At 39.0% G+C, this 13,591-nt stretch overlaps 1 protein-coding gene and 1 pseudogene across 3 annotated transcripts in view; both read right to left on the bottom strand.

Moving 5' to 3' along the window:
• Positions 1-13,591, bottom strand: part of Mdga2 (MAM domain containing glycosylphosphatidylinositol anchor 2) — an 862,524-nt gene that overhangs the window by 324,101 nt on the left and 524,832 nt on the right.
• Positions 9,133-12,816, bottom strand: LOC148005276 (transcription termination factor 1, mitochondrial-like; annotated as a pseudogene).

The raw sequence follows: 13,591 nt of genomic DNA on the forward strand, positions 1-13,591 counted from the left end.
TAAGGACTGTCAGTTCAAATTCACTCTACTGGCCCTGTAGAGACATGTGCTGTCTGATGTTAATAAGCTGGGATATTTGGGGATTTTCAAGTCTATGAAATATTCACATAATGATTAGCTCTTCACATAAACCTAATCCAACATCAGACTGATGAAGTGAATTTAGTTCAGTCACTCGAATTAGGGACTGACTATACTGTGATTGTGAACATTTCCTTTCCCTTCCTATTAGAGAGTTTCACTATTGGCCAGTAACAAGTGGCTGGTGACATAACAATGGGGGCTCCTTACTCTCTGAATACTTAATAGCTATATTACTTTATTTTTTATTGTTGTGGTGAGATACATTGACAAAAGCTACATAAGAATGAGGGTTTATATGGTTCCAGACAGGGTAGTGTCCATCACGGCAACAGGAATGTGAAACTATTCTGGCAGGCAGAAAGCAAATGTGTGGCATTTCATGCTCTCCTAGTGAGAGGAGAGAGACTAGGAGAGCAGATGCAGCTATAAAACCCCAGAAGCCTGCCTCTATGCATGCTATTCTTCCAGAAAGGCTCAACTTCCTATAGCTACCATAACCTCCTGTCACACTGTTATCCGTAAGTGTTCAAATACATGAGCTTATGGGGGCACTCATATTCAAATCAAAACAACAGTGTTATCCTTCCCAATACTTTCTCTTTTAGATGCATTCTTAGATCTTATGTTTTTGGGGGTGGTGGGATCAGGCTCAGATGGGAGTAATCTAGACCTTAACAGTCATTTATGAATCCTTTATAGTGTCGTGAATAAAAGTTGGGTCATGGGTCACAGGCCTTCTGACAATTCAACCTTTTGCTAGCAGCTTCCTAAACATTTTATTGGCAAAGTTCTCTATCAGAATCACCCATAATATTTTGTCTTCAAGACTAAAACAAAATATCCTGACTAAGACTCATATAGGTATATCAAATATTATAAGTAGGTTATAAATAACTACACATATATTTATATATATATACTAAATATACTTTGTGTTTACATATGGTTTATGCAATACACATTAATTTCTTAAATATTTCTTAATATAGTATATTCATATACTCCTAAGTTTATATTTTACATATTCCTAAATACTGAATAAAGGTATTTTACACAGGTGAAATAAGAATAAGAAATGAGGACATGTGCTGATGTAGCAACTACATTGAGTAACACCTTCTAAGCCAACATTGGTTAATTGCTTTTGTTTCCTACCAGGATACAGGGCCTTTGGAAAGTACAAGCACTGTGTGGATTGCAATGATTTCTAGAGAGGGAATTTGCTGATGGTCACCAGCTACAATGCTCTCAGCAGTAAGAGGAATGTAGGCTGTGGTCCTAAGCAGGGAACTGGCTTTCAACTAAAATAACTACTGAAATCCACTTCTTTTTTATTCTTCATCTTTATTGAATTGGGTATTTCTTATTTACATTTCGATTGTCATTCCCTTTCCCGGTTTCCAGGCCAACATCCCCCTAAGCCCTGCCCCTCCCCTTCTAGATGGGTGTTCCCCTCCCCATCCTTCCCCCATTACCACCCTCCCCCCAACAATCATGTTCACTGGAGGTTCAGTCTTGGGAGGACCAAGGGCTTCCCCTTCCACTGGTGCCCTTACTAGGCTATTCATTGCTACCTAAGCAGTTGGAGCCCAGGGTCAGTCCATGTACAGTCTTTGGGTGGTGGCTTAGTCCCTGGAAGCTCTGGTTGTTGGCATTGTTGTTCATATGGGGTCTCCTGCCCCTTCAAGCTCTTTCAGTCCTTTCTAAGATTCCTTCAACGGGGGTCCCGTTCTCAGTTCAGTGGTTTGCTGCTGGCATTCGCCTATGTATTTGCTGTATTCTAGCTGTGTTTCTCAGGAGAGATCTATGTCAGCCTGCACTTCTTTACTTCATCCATCTTATCTAGTTTGGTGGCTGTGTATGTATGGGCCACATGTGGGGCAGGCTCTGAATGGGTGATCCTTCTGCTTCTGTTCTACATTTTGTCTCCCTATTCCCTCCCAAGGGTATTCTTGTTCCCCTTTTAAAGAAGGAGTAAAGTCTTCACATTTTGGTCATCCTTCTTGAGTTTCACGTGTTCTTTGCATCGAGGGTAATTCGAGCATTTGGGCTAATAGCCACTTATCAATGAGTGCATACGATGTGTGTTTTTCTGTGATTGAGTTACCTCACTCAGGATGATATTTTCCAGTTCCCTCCATTTGCCTATGAATTTCATAAAGTCATTGTTTTTGATAGCTGAGTAGTATTCCATTGTGTAGATGTACCACATTTTCTGTATCCATTCCTCTGATGAAGGACATCTGGGTTCTTTCCAGCTTCTGGCTATTATAAATAAGGCTGCTATGAACATAGTGGAGCAGGTGTCTTTGTTATATGTTGGGGCATCTTTTGGGTATATGCCCAAGAGAGGTATAGCTGGATCTTCAGGCAATTCAATGTCCAATTTTCTAAGGAACATCCAGACTGATTTCCAGAATGTTTGTACCGGTCTGCAATCCCACCAACAATGGAGGAGTGTTCCTCTTTCTCCACATCCTCGCCAGCATCTGCTGTCACCTGAGTCACTTCTAAGATGTGATGCTTCTAGTTGAGAAAGACTAAGCCAGAAACCTGGCAGTCTTATTTTCTGGGTGAAATGTCTGCAATAATCTGTGCCTGGATCACATCCATAGTCACCTTGTACTTTTATTTCTTGAGAAGCTCCACACCATGGCCTAGTGTATCGTGTGGCAGGGGCAGCTGTCCTATGTGGCCTTAATAACTTTATTTGCATAGAAAGTAGAGACCTCGGTCTCTATACCTTTCTCAGACATGCTTGATGGTTGACTTATTTACCACCAGATGTGGAAAAGAGAATACAAACAAACAAACTAACAAACACAAGTGGCCTCACAAGTGGGCATGCAGTACATTGTACATTCTTTGTTGTCTTGTTATATCTCATTTCTGTGGAATGTATATGCTGTATGTTCATTTCAGGGTCATGACTCTTCTGTGTGATGCATCCTGTTACAGGATACTAGAGTAACTAATGGCTGGCTTAGAGATTAAAGGCGGTCTTCCTGGGTTACTTAATTTTGTCCTTCTCTGGGAACTGGGCCCTCAGAAGTGGCAAAGCATGAAGAAAAGCATTGACTTCAGTGGGTGAATGGACGTGATGGTAGTAAATGCGGTCATTCATTGTTTCTTGGACCCATGAATTCTTCATAAAAAGTAGATCATCATTTAATTATGATCAGTGATTTGGAATTTCACTGTACCTGGGAGAAGCCCCTGCTCCTCACTGGATGTTAGCTTTAGAGATTATATTGACATTTCAAAAGGCCATTCTATCATTCTACTAGGCTAGCATTGCTATGTGATGTGAGTTACGCCGTGACAAGATAATACTATGGCAACATGTAGACTCAAGAATCTGTAAATCAGGGTAAACAAAGATCCCACAAGTGACAACTCTAAAGATATTTCAAGGATTTCCTTTCTCCAGGAGGTTGTTTTGCAATTAAATGTATGTATGTTCTTAGAAAGAATTTGTTGATTGAATCACCATGAATATATACGCAAAAGTGATTCCTATTTTGTCAATATTAATACATTCTGAAATTAACCCAGAAACCATAGATTTTTCTCTAATTGTCAATATTTACTCTTTTAATTATACACATTTGATTTATTTTAACTGTATATAATTTACTTTCTTAGTGACCAGTTTCTTATTTTTCTCCTGAGTGTAGTATGACCTAATGGTCTCTATATATTTTGGGAGCTTAGAGGGCTGGATGCATCTAAATTAGCTGTTAATTCGGATAAGTATACTCACCCTGCATGTGAAAGTTAATCACTGTCATCTGGTATCTATGACCTTGAGAAATTGCCACGCCCACTCATGTAAAGGTCAATTATGTCAAAGCATCTCCTGTCCATCAACATTGTCTAGAAAGGACTGTGGCAATGAAATTCTCCATGAAGTCTACATCTCAGCTATTATTCTAACTATCTCAGTCAGTGCAGTATATTCAAAATATTTACAAAGAGTAGGGTCAAGTGCTGTTATTTCTGAACTTCATCTTATATTCACCTTAGCAACTCCATAAATCCTTTCATAGAATATGTATTTTTTAACAGCCTGCTCTGCAATGGTTGTAGTTACAACTTCACTTAGGGAACTCTGTCTTTCCCACTACCTTCAAAGGTGTTAAGGGCTTGTCATGCCAGAATGCTCACAGGTCATTAAGCTTTTACTTTCCATCCTCACCTGGTTTCCTCTATATGCAAACTCATTCAATTTATTCTCCATCACCTTTAATTCCATAGTCTTTGCTCTCCCTCTGAACATACTGTAATAACTCCTGGTTCTGGACTCTACATTCTCCTAGAAGCTGAGATTTTTTTCCCTCTTTTAAAGACATAACAGTTTTCATGAAAAGTAATATTATTATTTGTTTGTCCTGACTGAGTTTGTTTGATCCTGACTGTCCCAACCTGACTGATATCAATACTGGGTCCTCACTGGAGATCCTCTCAGATATTCTGTGTTTGCTCTGAGTCCGGAGATACTGTATCTTTGGTTCATTAGTGCAGCCCCTTTGCTTCAGCAGTTCATACATGGGGTAGATATTGTAGCTATGACATTCACAGAGAATCAAAACACTGCACTCAGAATGTGCTACTTTGCACTGATGTCCTTTCTCACCACAAATGAAGATTTCACATAGACCATGGAGCATTCAAGGGACAGCAGTGTTCCACTTGAGGCCAGTAGATAGCCCATGAGTGTCAGGCAGCAGACTAGTTGTCTGATAGATGATGTCTCATTAAAATCCATTTCAAATGCAAATTATTTAGACCACACAGAAGGGGTACTTGGCAAATCTTATATTTTAATATCATCATGTACTAAGAAAATAGATAAGCTTTTGTCCCGAATAGACTTAATGTGGGAGACTGCTTCCCTAGCATGAAGCATCCCTGGGTTTGGTTCAAGAACGTGTGAAAAACAACCATCTTTAAACAAAACAAAAGAAAACCCAAAGTTCTGTAAGGATCAACTGTTGATTGAATGCATTAAATAGTTTTCACGCAAGGATTAGGCAGAGAGAAGTATTTAACTGTACCGCATTACTGCATAGGCTCTACATAATCAGGATGGAAATCCTGAGTTAAAGACATGTCAACACCAACTAGGGAGTGTACCTGGAGGGACCCGTGGCTCCAGATACATGTGTAGCAGAGGATGGCCTTGTCTGTCATCAATGGGAGGGGAGGCCATTGTTCCTGTGGAAGTTTGATGCCCCGGAATAGGGGGATGCTGGAGTGGGGGACTGAGTGAGTGCATGATTGGGGGACCACTCTTGGAGATGCAAAGGGAAGTGGGGGGGAGGGTATATCGGATGGGGGATTGTGCAGGGGTAACTGAGAAGGGGGATATCATTTGAGAGGTAAATGAATGGAGTGATTAATTAAAAAATACTTGTCAGAGGTGTCACACAATTTTTCTATAAGGGAAACTGTAAGTCATTAGTTGCTCAATTATGAAGAGGTGTGGTCTTTAGATAGAAGCAGTAGTAGGAGAATCAAACAATTGAATCTTTAACTGTGAGTAATATTTTTTAATTCATAAAATGATTTGATTCAACAAATGCATTATTGGGTGTGCAAAACTGTGTTTTAAATATGTCTAAATCTTTTAAGATTTCCTCTCAAGTCTTTTAACGTGTATAGGACACTTATTTTACTTAGATTTTTATATCTACAAACCAATATAAGCTACATAAATACTTAATAATGACCCAATAAATCAATCTTAAGTAAGATAAATCTCAGTGATATGACCAGTGTCAGTTTTCTGCAAGACTACCCATATATAACATAATAATTATCTAAGGGAATTTATTTTTACTCTTAACTTTGGCAGCTAGCCATTTATAACTGAAGTAATTTTCTTGAAACCTTTTGCTTGATTAAAGATGTCAGACACTAGCAGATTAAAGTCATTCTAAGAAAAAAGAATCTGATGTCTGCTACATTCATTCACTTTAGGAACAAGTCCATCAAAAGGATTTACAGTATGACAACACTTTAACCAGTTTTACATAAAATGGGAAGGGAATGTTGGAAAACAGTATGAACAGCCCACACATTTCACTTTGTATATTAAGAGGAATGAGTCACTTGCCTCCTTCAACTTTTCATACATTTTCTGGGTTGCTATGGCACATGTATATTGCTATGGGTTCAAGACAGTGTTCAAATCCCAAACTAACAGTCATGGACCTACAGTTTATTGAGTATATATATTGATACAACTTGTTTTAGTAGAAACTTAAAGAGCAACTGATGTCCTTTACCAAAATTTTGTCTTTTATTATCTCACAAAATTAACTTTTGAAAGGATTAATAATTTGTAACTACAGAAGTATTAGGATTACCATTATAAGGACATTTATCTAAATCGAAATTTTATACATGATATTTTGATAATATTACCTTATCTGCAAATATACTCACTATTATAAAAACTTTCCAATTTACAAGAACCCTGTAATTTATGTTATGAAATGAATAAAGATGAGAAAACATTAGAATTAAATAATTTTTTGTAGCGAATAAGAGCAAGAAGGACAACTAAATACATCTTGAATAAAATAATAGTAAAGGCTTTTAAAATGATATGTGAAACAAATTCTCAGGAGACTAAATAGGAGAAAGAAATAGAATGTATAACCTTGTGAGATATCACAGTAAATTTGAAATAAACTGTATATTGCTATATAGAGAAGGCATATAATAGTATAATAATACTATAGAACATTTGACAGATAAAAAGGAGCTAAAGCATTACCAGTCTTATGGATAGTATAGGAAATCAATCACATTGTCTTTTAGAGAATGTATGCTTTCTTTTCAGAGATACTGTAATAACTTCTTTCTGCGTGAGAGAATTTAATGTGACAAATGTACTGTTGAGGAGATTAATAAGAATAAAAAGAGGATTCTGTGGTAGTTTATATAAACTTGCAAAAGACCACTGAGACAAGACTTTGTCAATGGGCATAGAGAGAAAGTTTGAATGGATGAGCTATGTGTATGACTAACTATGGTGCTGAAGGAAGGGAGTGAGTCAAGGAAGTTACTCCCTATCTGATTTCACCATTGAATGAATTATAAAATGTGCAGTGACAGATGTGTCTGGCCTTTGGGAATGGTGGGGAAAGATGAGCGAGGAGGGAGCTGGTAGCTTTTCTCAATGTGAATCATGCAGAATGTTAGGAAACTACATTTCTCCCAGTTATAATGCACAAGACCTGGAGACTTGAGAGTAACCCTCAGCTGTGAATTTGAACTTGAACATGCTAAACAGGAGGGAATTCATTCCTGGTCCTGTAAACTTAACCGACTACCCTTGTTTGACGCGGCCATAGACCCAAAAGGAGAAACTTCAATTGCCATTTTCCTAAACCAGTAAACTTCTGACTAAATTCTGATACTTACCTGTATACATATATCACATACACACACACACACACACACACACACACACACACACACACACACACACACACACCACATACACAGATAAATGTAGCTCTCGCCCCTCATAAAATAAGCTTCTTGTTATAACAGATGAGAACTATTATAGAGAACCACAGCTGTTTAAAACGCACACAAGAAATGATCATGGTGTGCTCAAGCCCTGCTGATACCTCCAATGAAATTCCTACACTGTGGCTCAGGGGAAATCACAGAAGACAGAGCAGAGAGATTGTAGGAGACAGAAGACCAGAGTGCCTTCTGCAAAATAATGTCTTCTATATATGACAGAAAAGCTGAACCCATGAGCTCTCAAAAATATTGTTGCCTGGAAACAAACAGCATGACAGCAATACCAGTTGACATGCCATCTGTAGATAGGTAAAAGTCCACATGGTTCCATCCCTAGAAGAAAAGCTATAGGTGGTTAGTGCCTACTGAGGCGGTGTGGGGGAGAAGCAGAGAGGGAGAGAGGAAGGGAGGGAGGAAGGGAGAGAGGAAGAGAGGGAGGAAGGGAGGAAGGGAGAGAGGAAGAGAGGGAGGAAGGGAAGGAGAAAGGGAGGGAGGAAGGGAGGGAATCAGGAATGAGCCCTAACACAGATTTTTCCAATGTCACGTTCTTACCCCTCAATGCACGCACGTATGAACAAAGTTAAATGTCTCCGTCTCTCTCTGTTTCTCTGTCTCTGTCTGTCTATTGTTTTTCTCTCTCTTTATCACACATACACATGCCCTTACACACACACACACACACACACACACACACACACACACACACACACACAGCAATAGTAATTAAAGAACAAATCATGAGTTCAGACAAGTGGCATAAGAGGAGTTGGAGAGAGAAGATAGGATGGGAACATTGTAGATGCAGTGTTTATGTATATTTTAAAAAGGAAATAAAATTACTATACAAACAGAAAAACTTTCAATTGCAGATTTGGATTTGAGATTCATAAGCATGGATTATGTGGCCTGGAATGCTCAAGGAGTTTTGAGGATAACCAAAGCAAATAACCAAGGAGTTATAGATAGTGCCCAGTGTCCCCAAGAAATGAAATGTTCATAGACTAAGGAGAAGGTGATGGGGTAGGCAGAGGCAAAACAAGGAGGGATAAAGAAAACGCAGTTAAATGGTACTGTCCCCAGTCCCCAGTTCTGAGGAGGTTGAAAAGCAGAGAAAATGATGAGGAGATATGAAAGTAACGAGAAAAAAAAAGTAACTCTAACTTTTGCCTATATGAGTCCTAGGGGCCTTCGATTGGTATATTATGTAGTGGTGAGCTTAGAAGTCGTTTATCTGTGCTTTACTGAGTTAAACTTAGATAGAAACACTGTGATGTGCTCACAATCTCTCCTTATTTCCTACAAGCAAGTGGGGTTCAGTGGCAGGGCAACTGGTGGTCAACAGGATCTTGCTTTGCCCTTGACTTGCTAACCTGTAGTGGAGAAATTTGCATTTAAATTCAAATAATGAAGAATCAGAAGTTTGTAAGCAATCATAATAACTTACTTTTTTTTTAGTCTTATATATTTTTAAATATTTATTTAAAAAATTAATCTTTCCTGTTTGAAAAGTCCAAACTGGAACCAGCACTCTACTTGCAAGATTCCTGGTGACTCCGCCTGCACTGGCCTATCCACTTAATCTCTTCAGTTTAGCTTCATATCGTCTCTGACTCCAGGACAGCAGAGCAATGCTTGAGGTGCTCACGTCATATCCAGCATGTGCCAACTCTCTGATGCGAGTTTTTAAAGCATTTATGCTCAAGTCTAATACCCTTGAAGTTTCAATTATTTGTGAAGTACTGATTTTCTCTTCTAGGAGGCAGTCTATTTTATTATTAAACTTTTTCTCTGACAAGAAGATCATATCATATTCAGATAGCTTAGGACAAACTTCTGTACCTCCTCCTCAGTGCATCCGAGAGAGAGCAGCCTCTCTGATGTTTGTGTAGTTTCTTTTGGTACAGTCGTTGGAAAGGTCTAAGATTCTAGCTCCTGGACCACATACCAGAAGCAGCAGGTCCTCTTTGTCTAAGCTGAACGGTGTCTGTAAAAATTCAATGTTAATTTTCACACGTTTGGTGCTCTGAATTAAGACGGAAGGATTTATACAAATTACCTTCCAGACAAAAATTTGTGGGAACGTTGTGACGTAAGGATATGCTGGTTTCCTGCAAATATTCAACCATTTGTTTATTCAAATTCAGACTGTTGGAGAAGGTCCTGGGAGCACTGGTCAACAGTTGGCAGAGGCACTTATGAGTCAACCCAACAGAGCAGAGGAACTTTATGTTATTCTCTAAGTTTAGGTTGTTATTAGACAGAAAGAAGGATTCAGGAGAATGCTCCAAAATATTTACAATTTCAAGGTCTGATGCCATAATCTCTCTCCACAGATCCCACCGTTTTGAAAGACTTTCAGGAGTGCGTGTTATAGCTCGTGGATATCTTGATATGATGCTACCCATCACTTTGTCACTTGCTCTTTGAATAGAAGGAACATCTTCAGCTCCTGCTCATTCGTAAAACTCCAGGCTGTCCTCTGCCATGTCGAGATCAACTGCCCTTGATGAGTAGGTCCCCATTTTCCAAAGACTCCCCGACTTTACTGTTACATTCCACACTAAAGGGCCCGAATGAAATCGACTTGAGGAAAACTTCTGCTGAATATTGGGGCACCCACCTCTTAAATCAAAGAGAAAGGTCTTTCTCACACTCTATATCCAGGGTTGTTTCCCTTTGTGCTTTCTTTATTGCTTCTATTTCCATTTTTAATTCCTTCACCTGTTTGATTGTGATTTCCTGGAATTCTTGCAGGCATTTTTGTGTCTCCTCTCTATGGGCTTCTACTTGTTTATTTATGTTTTCCTGGAATTCTTTCAGGGATTTTTGCGATTCCTCTCTGTAGGCTTCTACTTGTTCTCTAAGGGAGTTCTTCACGTCTTTCTTGAAGTCCTCCAGCATCATGATCAAATATGATTTTGAAACTAGATCTTGGTTTTCTGGTGTGTTTGGATATTCCGTGTTTCCTCTGGTGGAAGAATTGGTCTCCCATGATGCCATGTAGTCTTGGTTTCTCTTGCTTGGGTTCCTGTGCTTGCCTCTCGCCATCAGGTTTTCTCTAGTGTTACCTTGTTCTGCTATTTCTGACAGTGGGTAGACCGTCCTATAGGCCTGTGTGTCAGGAGTGCTGTAGACCTGTTTTCCTGTTTTCTTTCAGCCAGTTATGGGAACAGAGTGTTCTGCTTTCGGGCCTGTAGTCTTTCCTGTCTACTGGTCTTCAGCTGTTCCTGTGGGCCTGTGTCCTGAGTCTACCAGGCAAGTCGCTTGGAGCAGAAAAGTTGGTCTGACCTGTGGTCCCGTGGCTCAAGTTGCTCTTGGGAGTCTGCTTTTGAGCTCTCCCTGAGGGCGGCAACCAGGAGGACCTGCACCGCCTTTTCCGGGAGCCCCCGGGCACCAGGGTCCCAATGGCCTTAGGTGTTTTCCTCTAGAGTCAGAAATGTGGGCAGAGTGTAGTCTCTTCTGGCTTCCCAGGTGTGTCTGCCCCTCTGAAGGTTTAGCTCTCCCTCCCACGGGATTTGGGTGCAGAGAACTGTTGACCGGGTCCCTTCAGGTCTAGGCGGTCCTTTCTCACACTCTAGATGGTTCTTGGTGCCATAATCATGGGATAGTCCAAAGTTTTTCAAGTCCTTAGTTTACCAAACTGTTTCCTTGGTTGCCATGCAATAATTGTAAACTCATTTCCATCTTCAAAATGATACAGTTGAGGGGATGGAGTGTAATTCAGAGGTAGATCAGTGGTACAGCATATATCCTTAGCATGCATAAGGACTTAAATTTGATCCTCAATGCTGAGTTCTGAGTCCTGGACTAGGCAGCTGTCCTTGGGGGAGTGGAATTAGCATCAAAATACAGTAACTTCAGGGCTAACCACAACAGAGAGAGACTGAGAGAGAACACAAAGTTGAATAGTTATGGAATGGGATGTGCATCTAGGAGAAGTTGAGGGAGTGGTTATGAATTTGATCAAAATACACTGTATTAAATTCTCAAGTAATTAATAAAAATATACGTACTAAAAAGAGAAAGAAAGAGAGAAAGAAAGAAAGAGAGAAAGAAAGAAAGAAAGAAAGAAAGAAAGAAAGAAAGAAAGAAAGAAAGAAATTAAGCAAGCAAGCTCTAGCTTGCACAATTCAACCTTTTCCCTTCCAGATGCTCATGAGTGACCTCTGCTGCATAACAGGCCAGAACACTACCACATTATAATCAGCCAAGTTTCATAACAAGCTTTATAAATAAGCATGCAAAATTATCCAATACCGTGTAAGGAGAGAACACAGTATAAACTCTCAACTGTACTAGTCTTATTCTGTGAGGATTTCTATTTTATAACGTATACATCATTGAATAATAAATCTAAAATCAGTCACTAATGGCACATATATTAAGCCTATCAGCTTGAAGATTACTACCCAAGACAGTGCATTCTCTTCAGATGATTAGCACCATGGTAAATGATAACCATGCCACAGAATATTCAAGAGAAATTCCAATACCAATGAACCAAAATGAGCCAAAGGTTTGCTCCAGGACAGGTGTGTGTGAGTGTGTGTGTGTGTGTGTGTGTGTGTGTGTGTGTAACTATTACAATTTCTGCTAGATCTATCACAAGTAAATTTTGTTTTTCTTGATATAACTTATCCTTCAAATAAATATTTTCTAAATGAATCAATGCATACCAAAGTGAACTGAGCATCTATGCAGTCCCCCAAATAGCCCTCCTCTGATTGATATCATTAGTGATAAGCACCCATGAGGATTTTTTTCTCTTCCTCACAAACTCAACTTCACTCAAAACAGTAACACAGCAATCTTGTGCTGACCATCCTCACCAATTCTGGTCTCATTGTCCTTGCTGTCTTTTTATTACTTTTAATTGACATAACAAATAATAGAACATCTATCTACCTATCTATATCTTCCCAAAGTCCATGTCACACGCATGCAAGTATATATATATATATATATATATATATATATATATATATATATATATATATATATTTCATTAGAAACATGTCCTACTGTTTATCCTCATAATTCTCACACTTCCTTTCTCAGTACACCCTTCCTCCCCACAGTACTTACTACTTTCATATCAAACTCGAACTCACGCATGAGCGCACTCACAGGTGCGCTACAACATGCACGTTTCTGAGTCAAATCATCTCTTCTTTCAGAAAAGGTCATTTTCTTGAATCCAAGCTGTATTTGCAAGTAACTGTATAAATACAATGCCCTTTTAAAAACAGTTTGTTGAGCTGAATTTGTAAACTCTGGCAAGTTAACTAGCCCAAGACAATTTTTTAAAAAAGTAAATCTCAAACAATTGCCTTCAATCTTCCTCTAAAATAAACCGTTTTCTTAAGGAACGTTAAATTTAGCGAATGCCATCAACATCTGGTGATTGTTATTAGTAAGGTTGAAGGAGAAAGACTTCTGTCCCTCTCTGTCCCGCAGTTGGTAAGTGAACAACAGGCTTTTAAAGAAAACACATGGAAACAACCCTGGATATAGAAAACCAAAAGAAGAGACAAGGAGCTGTAGATGCAAGCCTCACCAACAGAATACAAGAGATGGAAGAGAGATTCTCAGGAGCAGAAGATTCCATAGAAATCATTGACTCAACTGTCAAAGATAATGTAAAGCGGAAAAAGCTACTGGTCCAAAACATACAGGAAATCCAGGACTCAATGAGAAGATCAAACCTAAGGATAATAGGTATAGAAGAGAGTGAAGACTCCCAGCTCAAAGGACCAGTAAATATCTTCAACAAAATCATAGAAGAAAACTTCCCTAACCTAAAAAAAGAGATACCCATAGACATACAAGAAGCCTACAGAACTCCAAATAGATTGGACCAGAAAAGAAACACCTCCCGTCACATAATTGTCAAAACACCAAACGCACAAAATAAAGAAAGAATATTAAAAGCAGTAAGGGAAAAAGGTCAAGTAACATATAA

Source organism: Rattus norvegicus, chromosome 6, assembly GCF_021556685.1.
Source record: "Rattus norvegicus strain SHRSP/BbbUtx chromosome 6, alternate assembly SHRSP_T2T, whole genome shotgun sequence".
NCBI classification, from domain to species: domain Eukaryota; kingdom Metazoa; phylum Chordata; class Mammalia; order Rodentia; family Muridae; genus Rattus; species Rattus norvegicus.